The 13,575-nt window shown below is 39.6% G+C and overlaps 1 pseudogene; it reads right to left on the bottom strand.

Moving 5' to 3' along the window:
- Positions 1–2,593: 2,593 nt before the first annotated feature.
- Positions 2,594–13,258, bottom strand: LOC136489965 (DNA polymerase delta catalytic subunit-like; annotated as a pseudogene).
- Positions 13,259–13,575: the final 317 nt, after the last annotated feature.

Genomic DNA, 13,575 nt, shown 5'->3' with positions numbered 1-13,575 from the left:
AAAATGGTCCATGTATGTAATACTATGATATTCCACTAGTTTTGCATGATTGCATCCCACCTCTCCTACCAAGTTCGCCATCCCTACTCACTCTGGTTTGTGCGTTCATGGGCCGTGGGCGTTAGTGTGTGTTTGTAAGATCCATCATTTACATTGTACATGAATCCATAACCATAATATAAAGTACACTACTAAGCATCTTAGGCCAGCCCCAACACAGTGCCTTCGCTAGTGGCTTTGTGAGGCCAACTAGGCTCGGATGGCAAGAGTGTGTAAAAGTTAGGTGCTCTATAGGTGTCAGTGTGACTTAGGGGTGTTTAAATCCGATGACTAAAAATTAGGAGGTGTCATGAGAGAGTGTCGCATGGGGTGTTCGAATACTAATAAAAAAATTATAGAATTCGTCAGTACTCCACGAGACGAATTTATTAAGCCTAATTAATCCATCATTAGCACATTTTTACTGTAGCGTCACATTGTCAAATCATGGACTAATTAGGCTTAAAAGATTTGTCTCGCATATTAGTCACAAACTATGCAATTAGTTTTGTAATTAATCTATATTTAATACTCCATACATATATCTAAATATTCGATGGGACAACGACACCAAACACCCGCTCACAGAAGCTCCTACTGCCTCGGGGGAAAGACGATCATCCGCGAGAGCGGGAGAAAAATGGTGTTAGCTTTTGTCAGCTTTTACGGACTTTGGTGTACTCCCTCCGTCTCAGAATATTTGTCGTTCTCGCTTCCCGAGAAATAACTTTAACAAAATATATATTAAAAAATATTATTATTTATGATACATAATTAGCATCATTGGAAAGATCTTTGAATCTAGTTTTTTAACAAATTTATTTGGAGACACAAATGTTGCACATATTTTGTACAAATTAAGTCAAAGTCATGGCACGGACACCGAAAACAACAAATAAATTGGGACAGAGGGAGTATGTGCTTGGAGTGGAGGAGTAGTAGTCCTAGCTATCCTCAGCCTGTTCGCTTGTTGGTTTCAGCCAGCCCAAACCAGCCAGCCAACAATGTTTTCCTCTCACAATAAACCAGCACCAGCCAGCCCAAACCAGCCCAGAAACCAACCAGCGAACAGGCCGCCTATGCCTAGCTGGAGTAGAATATTTTTCTGAAGCCTATACTCTTGTAGTTCTGTGTTGGTGAATGGTGAAGCCCTTTCCCCCTACTAAAATTTGGTTCATGTCACATCACATATTTGGACACTAATTTGTAGTATTAAATGTAGTCTAATTATAAAAAACTAATTGTACAGACTAATTTTCGAGACGAATCTATTAAGCCTAAGGGCCTATTTGCTTTGAGGAATCTAGATAAATTTGTGAGAGAGTAAATAGTGATTTTCAGCCTCAAACAGTGAAATCCGGCTAAATTCTTCACCAGCCGAACGGCCCCTAATTAGGCTCATATTTAGTCTTTCTAATTAGTATCTGTATATCTGATGTGACATCTATTAAATTTTAGTTCCTGGATCCAAACACCATTTGCTCCCCTATATGGGGACAAAATTATATTAAGGCCTTGTTTAGTTCTTTCCCCTAAAGTTTAGTCCCTATCATATCGGATGTTTGGACATATGTATGGAATATTAAATATAGACTAAAAATAACTTATTGCACAGATTACGACTACTTTGCGAGACGAATTTTTTTAAGTCTAATTAGTCCATGATTTGACAATGTGGTGCTACAGTAAATTTACAGTAAGCATGTGCTAATAACGGATTAATTAGGTTTAATAAATTCGTCTCGCGAATTCCTGAAGACTTCTGTAATTTATTTTATTATTACTATTTAAATACTTCCATATGATACGTGACACCCCTCTCCGTCTCTAGAAAAGAAAAGGAGAGAAAGACTGGACTACTGACGTCGACAGGACCCTGGGTGGGGCCACAGGAGGCGGGAGCAGGAGTTTTATTTGAGTAAATAGTTGGAGCACAAACCACATTCAACACGTGCACAACAGGCAACAGCCGCAGTTAACCTTAACCATAACCATAGTCTATAGCATAAATTAACCTATGCAACCCCCCACAAATAACTAGTCAAACAGTTTTTACTCTCAAGATCATTAGGGCTCTGTTTGGCAAAGCTCTAGGAGAGTTTCCAAGCTAAATTCGAGAGTTCTGCCAAATATTTTTTTTTTACTTAGAACTTTAGAAGTACTAAAATAAACTAGAAGATTAGGAGCTGAAAAAAATAGTTTTCTTTTATCCACACAGAGTTATTATACATATAGATTTATCCTAGAGAATTATAGAGAAACATTTGTTATCAGAAATTCTATCACTAGATGTAGGCCGTGTTTAGTGCTGAGTTGCCATCCATGTAGGATCGTTCGGAACAACAGATGGCGGCATGTTCGTACAACCGTTCGGAACAACAGATGGCGGCATAACCGATAGCATTTTCGTACAATCATCACATTGGTTCAAATTATATATATATTGAATACTCAATCTAATGACGGCACCAAGTTTTAGCTGCAAGCAACAGCCTCGATTCCCGGTTATTCATTCGTAGTCTGTAATTGCACGATCAGAATGATAATTGAGACAGATGGAGAATTCACGTGGCCTTCAAATTGTCTCGTCTCACTCGGTTACATCTTACAATTACAACGTGAACTGCTCCAGAATTCTTGTGCCTGTACACCAGCAGCACCTCACCTCAGGAGCAAGCATTCTTTCTCGGCATTAGCCACAGGAAGGTGACACAAACCTCCCACCATCTACCAACTCACACCTAAACTACAACTCAAAACATAAACAGCAAACATGCCAGTGAATCGTACTGGCGAAGTGGCGAGCCAGCCTACGTGACACGGACGCAAGTGTGCCTGGATGCTCGCAAAAGTCCAGTCTCATCTTCACAGGCATCGTGATGCACTTGACGGTAGCTTCCTGTCCTCCGCAGCAACATATCCACAGCAGATGCAGGCAGCCAGTGTGAGAATTTACAAGCTCAGAAGTCCCACCGGTCGAGCTGCAGCCTAGCTTCGGCCATATCCTTCTGCGCCTTCCTTCGCCGATAGAAAATCGGACAATCCCGACTGCAATGATTTGATAGCACAGGAGTAGGTTTTACACTTGTGACTGGAACTAAGTAATGAGAGACGTTGAATTGAGGGAAAAACAGCAAACCTTGTGCAGAGAACATCCTGGTGCAGAGATCCTTGGCACTCCTGGCACTGTGTCCATAGCCTCCCAAAGAGCATCTCCAGGTCAGAAACTGCGGATGTAGAAATTTGATCTGTCAGTGGTGAGCTCCGGGGCATAGTGCTTCCAAACGTAGATGCATTCAAGAGTGTGAAGCACATACCATTTGCTACTGTTTTGCAGTATAACTCTGCTTCTCTTCCCTTGCAATGTGAGCAAAGTGTCTGACTGGCACCACTGCAGGATGAAATGCAGGACAAACGGTTAGGCGTTTATAGACACTGGTTGCATAGGTTATTGCACCTGCAGTGTAGTGCATGCATCACCTGATAACAGCTTTGCACCCAAGGCAAGTTAATTGCTTCTTTGCAAATTTCATTATCCCGCTATTTGAAGGAGTTGAGATTGAAACAGATCTGGTGTGGCTTACCATGAAGCAATTCTTTGCTGGCATTCTTCAGAATTGGCTCAAAGATCCTCAAAAGTGGCTGCCGATTGACAAGTGGTCAGTTACATATTTTTTTGGAAAGCAGAGAGAAGAAGCTCTGAATACCAGGTGAAGCATCAGACACAAACCTTGCTGATTTGGTTCTCAAGGTAGTATTGAGGATCAATGGGTATATTATTGTCCAAAACATAAATTGGATCTTCTGATTTCTCATATGCCTGCATGCAGAAAGACAAATGTATCAAACATACAACCACCATATGACAGATAATACCGTAGCACATGATGCAGATTTTTTTTACCTTTGCCCCTTTTGCTGCTTTAATTATAACATAAGGAACACGATCACCAACAGTAGGTGCAGTAGCTGGATCTCTCTGCTCAAGAAAACCATGATTTTTCAGCAACACTAAGACACCGTATCATTAAGAATGGGTTGAATATCATCAAGATATGGTAATAACATCTAGGGTTCATACCTTTCGCATCCTCTCAGCAAGCTCCACATGAGCAGCTTTTACCGCATAATCTTCTCCCGTTTTTGTCAAACCCTGTGCATCTTAAACAGTCAAAAGAGTTGCAAGATAGAATAGAAAATTCATCTAAAACAGCTGAATTTGCCCACCTTTGTTATGACAAGAAGGGACAAGTCGACACGATTCATTAATAGATCAGATATGGTGTTTTTGACATATTGGACTGCACCAGGAACATCACGGTCCACCAGTATTTTATGAAGGCACTCAGTTACCAGGTTCTTTACCAATAAACAGTTGTCCCTTCTCACAGTTTCAATACCTGCACGCAACAGTACAAGGCATTTGAAAGCAAGAATAACTAACATGTGTGCTTCACCCAATGAAAATAATTTATATTTTACACAGCTAAAACAAAAATAAATACCTTTTGCATCCATTTTGTCAAATTTCTCAGGGTTCGTCCAGTACAAACCAGCATATCTCTTCTTGCTGATCAGAAGGTAAGGAAAATAGACCTTCTCAAACTCTAGCTTGATGGGCTGCAAGAAAGATATCATAAGCAACGTGTGAGTTGGAACTTAGATGAAAGGCAAACGAAAGGTTAGCTAGAAACGTTACAGATCATTTCAGAAACATTGTCATCCAGGTCAGTTGACTTAAGTTTTAAAAATATGTGCCACAGGAATATAACATGCAAAGATCAGATAACTCCTAGTGCCCATTTATAAGATATAAGTCAAGGAACTACCTAAGGCATCACAAAAATTACAGTTAGAAAAGGTAGTTGCTTTGTAACACAATAAAAGTTATGGGTAGTGTTTTGTTCTTCTAAAAGGAGTGTGGACAAATTTTTCACTCAATTTTGATCACACTGTTTCAAATTTCCTATATTTGGCCAGATAGGAAGAAAAGTACAGACAGACAGATTAGAGCAGATAGCTGACCAGATAAGAATTGGAGTTAATAAAGCAAGAAACTACTAAGAGAGGCAGTAACCTTGCAGTTAGATGTTTAAGGGTTCAGGTTTTTTTCTTAAGAAAGGAGCATTCTCATAACAGGTTTCACTGTTCCAAATAAGTTTCAGTGAGGTCATGGTTGGAGCTTGATCGCAAAACTGTCATGGATGTTGTATCAATTACGACGATTCTACAATAAGGACACAAGCCAGTGTTCAACTCAAATGCTGTATAACTCGTTCCAAAGCCTCATGTTTGTAAGTGTTTCTCTGTTCACCTTGGTAAAGGTTCCACTAATATAATCTGCAGCTCCTCTTCCTAACTTCATTGCATCTTCAACCGTAGAAACACCAAACTGTACCATCACAGAATCAGTGTCCCCGTAAATTACCTGCTAAGTCACCAAATTTTCTGTATCAGTATCAGAAAATGAGTGAAAGGCATCTTCGAACCCAAAAAATAAGCAAGCAAGAAAGCTTGCTGATAAAAAACTGGCTACAGTGCTAATACCTAGACTTCCAAGAAATTGAACATGGGAGGGCAAGATATCATGTGAATAAGGTCTTGAGCAATGCTCGTGGTCCTTGAGTGCACGGTGAAGCTCTAATTCAGTGTCACTATGCTGATGTCTAGCTAATGGAATCAAATTTACGTGTGCCCAATGTATAGTGTCAATTTTTAGATAGTGGTTTGCATGGGTTGAACCTTTTATATATATTGGGTTGCTTTTCAGTAATCAGTTGACGTCCCTAGAACATCAGATATCATAGGGCAGCAATACTCATAGATCAATCATGAAGATATACAAGGTATGACATAGTACAAGGGCAAAAGCTTTTGTGAGATCAAGCAGAAAAAATTAACAGGGGATCTAACAGATTTGTATAAGAACAATGCAACACTACTTTACCTCTGCATTATGCTCATAACCTCCTACTGTTGTGAATTTATCTTCAACAAGCTTTTTTGTATGTTCAATCATCTGTCGTCCTGTGTGACCAAAATGCTTCAGTGCAAGAAACTCGGCATCGAAATTGCTAGCAAACCATACAATGAATTTCTTAATTATGTTAAACTAAGGCTTACCATAGCTGGTCACGCTTGAAGAAATCTCTAAGCAAGGTAACTGACCAACAGTTGCTCCAGTGAAACCATAAACTGAGTTTGCACTTATCTGAAACATAAGCAATTCAACGATGTCATTATTCAAGTAGCTCAAATTTGAACCGATGTTTTGATGGAATAAAGGGATGAAAAGATATGGAAGTACTTTCAGTGCAAGCTGACGGCCATCAAGAACAGCCCTTTCGAGTGGGTCCTTTGCTTCCTGAACAAATAATTGGCGATTTTAACATGGAACAAAGACTTAGCACTGCATGAATATCTAGCTTTTGCAAGAGTGGAAGATCTTTAATACTGCCTCCGTTCTAAATTATAGGTCGATTTGGATTTTCTAGGTACATAGCTAGCTATGCACCTAGATATACACTATCTCTAGACACAGTAAAAAACTATGTATCTAGAAAAGCCAAAAGGACTTACAATTTCTCTAGAAAAGCCAAAACAACTTACAATTTAGAATGGAGGGAGTACAATTTTCTTACAGATGCATTGAGAAAAATACCTTTAAATCTGCTTTTGCCCTTTTCCGAGCTGCTAATAATTCTTCAAGGATCTCAGGAAGTATACCCTGATATTGTGTTCATAATCTTGGTTAGAAAACACATCTTCTGTCCAGAACACCTATTATCAAGACAGGATGCAATTACCTTCTGTAGTTCTGGTTTCACAAATATTTCACCAGATGGGGTTTTATTGAGGCTTTCCGGAGGTAAGTTGAGTTTACGGGCGTCCTCAGGGGGCACCTTCAAAATTAAATAAAAACTAGTAAATTGTCATCCATTGTAGAGACCAAAGGTCCTTTTTAGAGCATGCAGCAATAATTATAACTATATAAGCACCAGGAAAATTACCAAAGTACAGTAGCAAAGGTTATATGCCATCATGATGGATGGATACAGAGAAGCAAAGTCCAAAGTTGCGATGGGCTTCTCATAAAATCCAGCCCTTGCCTCCAAAACCTAAAAATTGCAGGGGACATAGATTACAGCAAATCCTTATAGTACAAAAGAAATAAAACTAAATTGTTCATTGCATGATCAATTCAGAAGGTTCGTTCGAGAGAAAAAATCAATTCAGGTGGTGGAAAAACTGATAAAAATTTCTTGCCTCCCAGATGGAAAGATTGCTGGCATACACAAAAGCATGTTTCTAGAGTGGAAAACCCTGCATATGTATTTCACTTCCAAATGCATCAAGAACAAATTTTGCAATAAGTGTGGATAGCTTAACTAGTCATCTAGATTTTTTTTAGCTTGGAATGACAAATATATATACCCTCATTTCAAGGCAAGCAATGCAAAGATAGTTTCAGTGTACAGAGCAAACTAAAAAGTTTGTAATAGACAAATAGAAATATCCTAATAACTGCAATGGCTGTGGACAGGAAATGACAAATGGGCTACAAGTGTGCAGATAATGTCCTTCAACTTACAGTTGCGCCCTCAAAGGTATCTTGCCCGGACCCTTGACCCTTGATATTTGGTATAACAAGGTTTTTCTGTTTTGCTTTCCTGAGCAGTTGCGAGAGGACCTATGGTACAAATGAAACTATTTTTAGGGTACTAGAATGTGATATTTTCAATAGCATGATTGTCTTGTTCTCACCTTAATACTCTGTCCCCTCGAAAGTAGAAACGAAATGGGAACACCAGTGACCCTTGCCATTTCCACATAATTGTAGATATACATCAATTTATCTAACAGTCTTTGAGGAAGATAAGCATCCTGTTTTTACAAAGGCAAAAGTCAAAACTGGTTTATGTAGGCTCCAAGAAAAATGCAACAAATCAGGTTACACATTTTTTCTCAAACATGTAAGAGAGAAATCAGCTGATACAGTGAAATCAATAATAGCACTGTTTCATGCTAGCTTGCAACTAGCTACTGGCAGACCTACTGGCCAGTAGGAAATTGAAAAGAAAACACACAAATATACTGTAACTATTTTCCAAAGCCCTAGTGTAGCCGAGAAATTTCCAAAATGCAAAATTGGTGCTCAAACATTGACATTGTACTTGTTAATGTTAAAAGTGATGCGTAGAGCAATACAAGTATTTATTTATTTGGACAAATTGGTCCAAATGCTTCTGGGGCGCCACTTATAAGCTCCATCAGTAATAATAGCAAAGTGGCCACAACTTACCAACATACTCTGTGTAAAACATCACCAGTTCAGTAACAATTAAAACAAAAGGGTATACTTAGTTGACCTTTAAGCAATAAACTGCAAGCCGCCTTCGTGTCTCTGAGTTTCCATTTTGAAGATCAGATATAATTGAATGATGAACATCTTCTTTCTGCTCAAAAAGTCAATAATTAGGAAAGAAAAGGAAAGGGTTCTCAAGAGAAGGAGAGAATATTAGAATCAATCATTGTTAGTAAATAGTAGCAAAAACGATATGGATACAAAAAAAATCCATCTACATAGGTAATTTTGCAAAGAACATCAATTTTCTAGAAGACTGAAGACATGCCATGCAATCAGCAACAGCAACAATAAGAACCACAGCAAAGTCTTTTATCCCAAGCCAAAACTAACACTGATCAAACACAAAAAAAATAGTTCAAACAGAAAGGCATCAAAATGATTACGAGTACAATGACTGACAGCAACATAGAGCACTTAAAATGTTTGAACTTACCTGCTCCCCAAGAAAGTGTGCCGATACAGAGTTCAATGAATAAGAACTCAGCTTGTAATCCCGTTGCATAGCCTGCATCACATCCAGGTAGTGAAGATAAAGAAACATATGAAATAATCTCATGAAAAAAGCAAACACTGATTTAAATGCCAAGCAAAAGTAGATCACAACCTGCAGGAGATCAAATTGCACTCTTCCTTCAATAGTAACATCCTTACTTTCACGCACACCATATTGCCTGGATAAGTACAACGACCTCATCATTATTTTCTTTTTACGTAAAAACTTGAAAAATCTTTCATTTTCATTTCTATTGTTACATGATGACTTTCATTTCCAATTGCAGCTTGCAATTCAAGAAAGTCCAAAGCATTAACATTCATTAAATAAGTGACAAAAATGGAAGGAATTGTAACACATTAACTGTAAAGAGTTGGGAACTGAGGATTGTGAAAACCCTGGACATGATGTAGATCTAGAGGACCCTAAAGCTCTCTATGGATCACAAATTTCAACCATGTTTGTGCTAAGACACAGAAATACAGTGGTATCAGGATGCAGGAAATATGACTAACCATAGAAACTGTGAATTAAATGTATGAAATATGAACACGCTACAGGTCATTATAGGGTACCATAACATCAAAAAAAATAAGTGACTTTTCTCCTGCAAGACAAATGAACAAGATTTGTATGGCAGCTAACTCAGAATCAGAATAATAGATGCATCGCTAGAATCAAATAAAGCACAAAAATGAAAGCATGAGATGCACATGCAAGCAGACAATAAAACTAAGCAGCATAGTGCTATTTTATTAAGACAATTGGATGATAAAGGCAAAGTAATATATATTAAATGCATATAGGAGAAAGGTACAAGAAGTGACCTCGAAGAAAAGGTCGTATCACGGACACGAACACGACTATTTCTGATTCGGCCAAGTATTGGAAACTCTGCTATCTTGAGAACCTCAGCCCTCTGCAAATGTGTGTTATCAAATTGTACTAAATATGGCTGATTGTCAAGTTGAGAATCTGAATACTCTACAGATGTTATTGCACCTCAATAAGATAGGGCATGTCAAATTTGCAAATATTGTATCCAATTATGATATCCGGATCCACTTCACGTATGAAATCCTGCAAATTATTTCCAAATAACAATCAGACTATCTTTCGGTCAAGTCCTTTGTCTACAATCAGAAACTGTATTTAACTTCTCTCCTTTTGAGGAATAAGTGCTATTTAACGTTTTTTTTCTTTTGACGGACAATGATATTTAGTTTTAGCAAAAAAAAACAAATGTTAACCACATATAGCAAGTGAAAAGGTAAACAGATACAAAATGTAGATACAAAAGGCAAAGAGAATGAAACCAACACTGGGACATGAAGAAAATATCATTTTTCAAAAGGGTATGAAGAAAATATCATGGATAAAGGCACTATAAAAAAAGATAAAGGCATCACGTTCAACTGAATTTGACAACTCCAAAGACAGCAGCACATACCCTCCATGCAAGTAGAATATCTCTCTCTGTATCAAATGACATAACATCGACTCCCACAATGGGAGAGCATGATTTAAGAGTCATGACATTCCGTACAAAAGGTTGGCCTTCTCCTTGATGTGTAACCAAGTTAGCTATCTATTTAAATTCAAAGGGGTAAGTCAATAAATTGTAAACATAAAGACCTGTATTGAACCAAATGGTACCGAGTATCAGATACATGAATAATGAACTCAACCTGAATAACAGGATCATGAGTTGGTTCTGGGAAATGACCTTTGCGACCAGCACATTCAATATCAAAACTTAATATGCGAAACGGGGCCATCTTAGAATATTCTCCTTCAGCAGCATGGCTTACCAGATCTGAGTATCTGTTAGTTGTGTTAAGAATAGACATAACTGAACAACACTACAGTTTAGTAAATAGATGAAGCATTCAATTAAGTATAGAAGGATACAGGCAATCTAGCTCTAGCTGACAATAGGACATGACACGGGCTGCTTTCCTGTATTTCCCAGCAGGAAGTTCAATCCAGTTGCCACCAACAATATTGCAATCAATCATGAATCGAAGGGCAAAAAGAATGTTGCTTTCATATGTCAGGAAACTCTTTGAACCAAGGCCTTCAATCGTTATGCCCCTTTCCAGGATACCTATAATGTGCAAACATATGCCATTTAAGCCAGCAAAGAGGAAAAAAAAAGCGACTAGTAACTTGGATGATCAGAGGAATAAAGTAAAGATCAGAAAATCACATGATAATACATTGACATAGAACAAAAAAATGTCCTGTAGGTTATCCATTAAATAAAGAAAAGATAGTGAGGTCAATCTAGAAGACTTAGCAATAATAGCTGTATTGTGTCTTAAGGGTGCCACTAACCACGACAGCTAGCAACCATGGTAGGCAAAGCGACTACTATCTTCAGGAAAGGCTGAGATTGCTGCGTTTGGTAATGCATAATTGTCTGCTTCTGCACAAGCTCAACTCTCTTCACGAACCTTGGAACATTGCTGCTTCTATTTGACTCCTTCATCCTCCCCTGTAGTACAGTTTGAAGAAACCATAAGGAAACTATGTACTGCCAAAGTACTATGTTTCCTTAGAAGCTCAGTTTAAGGTATGATTGTAAGTACAAACCTCTAGTGTTTGGTGAAAGCGCGATATATCATCAGGACCCATCCCTGAAGGACAGCCAATATAGAAATATGGCTCAAATCCATGCACCTGACAGCATATGCTGTGACCTACAAATGTTACAGGGATAGAATCAGAGGTCAGCAAAACCCATATGGCAATAATAATTCTTTACTGAGAGATAATAGAGTACTCGAGATATTACCTTCTCTGGTAACACCAAAAATCCTGAGTATGGCTGCAGAACCAGATGAGTTGGGGAGCAATTCTTTGTGGCTCTCACCAATAACATAATCTATTTCCAACTGCTGAAAAGCTAGAATATCCAATACAAACAGAAGAGTAGCAAATGTAAGATGAAGCCAAATATCCTGAATATATGTTCATACAAGTTCAAACTAAAACAAAACTAGGTGACTATCTATTTAATTAGCAAGAAACATTGAATCTGAATGAGCATTGAGCATGTACAAGAGGACTATTAAGCAAGTCCTGAGTTTAAACTTTTAAAGCTCATAACTCATAAGTGCAAAAGTGTATAAACATATATAAATATAACTGTGTGTTTGATAGAAAATAGGTTCACTTCATAAATTAATTCAGAAGCACCAACATTTGGATATAATATCCATCTCAGATTGGCAAGTCCTGATTTTATGGTCTCTATCATGATTGATTATAATATCCATCTCAGATTGGCAAGTGATCCAAGCAGAATTTTGAGCTAGGACTATGAAATTGTATAAGACAAAAATTAGAGGTCCATGAGATACTTCTAGGAAGTAGGGAGGCAGGTGTTGTACTCATCTTTAAAAGTTAAAACCCTTAACCCTTGATTTGGAATTTACATCTATGATTCATCGATTGCAGCTAGTTGCATCACTCATAATTAGAAAAACAGTCACAGTTTTCAAGCACCAAACACTGAGAAGGTGCCTTTCTTCTGTCCTAAACTACCCAGGGATCAAAAAATGGCGAACAAATGAACAATAACTTCACTAGTAAACCTCATATACAAACGCACATACTAGTCCAAAATGATAATTGCTCGTTTTCGGCCCAAAGGACCATGGTCCTCCAAAATTCCTGAACACTATAAATCCCAAGAGAAACCACATCTGCAAATTCTGCCCGGACCGCATTAAGGCAACTTGACTAACACAGCATTTCCCAAAATATTAGAAACCCTATCCAAATGACAGTTGGTTGACAGCAAATCATTCTCAATCCGCCAAAGCAATACGGAATCCGAACCCCAACTCACTCCCCACGCAGCCTGCTAGACCCCAACCAACCCATCTCGGGACACTGAATCCATCAAGACCGGGATCAGGAGGGTGAGCGCCGGGAGAGAAAAGGGAGACCGGGTCGTACCGACGGCGCGGGAGCACCCGGCGGCGAGGTCGGCGGGGAGTGCGGGGCCGCTTCCACCGCGCGAGGCGGGACGCGAGGGCCTCGTCGCGCTGGAGCATCAGCAGCGCCGCCTCGTCCTCCGCCAGGATGGACTCATCCAGGAACACGTCCTCGTCCATCATGTCCTCCTCCTCCGCGGCGGACCGCGCCCGCCGCGGGAGGAGGCGGCTGCGGCGTGCCGGGGCTGGGGTTGGCCCTCTTCGCCGCCGCCCCGGAGGGAGCGGGCGGCGGGGGGCCCCGCCGCTTGCCGCCGCGCCCGCCTGAGCTCATCGCCGGATTGGGGGACAGGGGTGGGACCGGGAGGGGGAGGGGGAGGCGGGAAGTGCGGGGACTGAAATTGGGGTTCCCGCCATTGCTGGGGAGTTAGGGTTTAATACGAGAGGGGAGGAGAAACAGACATACGCCTCCCCTACATTGGTTACGTCAATTATGCGGACGTTAACTTGGTCGTATTTCATTGGCAGTACAGTGGAACAGGACCCACTCTAGTTTCAAGGAACCTGAGCCTGTTCGGCTGGCTGGGCTGTATCGTGGATTATTTACTGCTGGCTGGTTTGGTGTGAAAGAAAAATATTGTTGCAGCTTATAATTCACGATCGTATACGATCGTTTACGGCCCGCCGAACAGGCTTATGGTTTGTGTTTGGTTGAACGGTAATACTTGGTAAGA

Source organism: Miscanthus floridulus, chromosome 10, assembly GCF_019320115.1.
Source record: "Miscanthus floridulus cultivar M001 chromosome 10, ASM1932011v1, whole genome shotgun sequence".
Classification (NCBI taxonomy): Eukaryota; Viridiplantae; Streptophyta; class Magnoliopsida; order Poales; family Poaceae; genus Miscanthus; species Miscanthus floridulus.
Note: the sequence above shows the minus strand (reverse complement) of the source record. Positions and strands in the feature narration are given on the sequence as shown.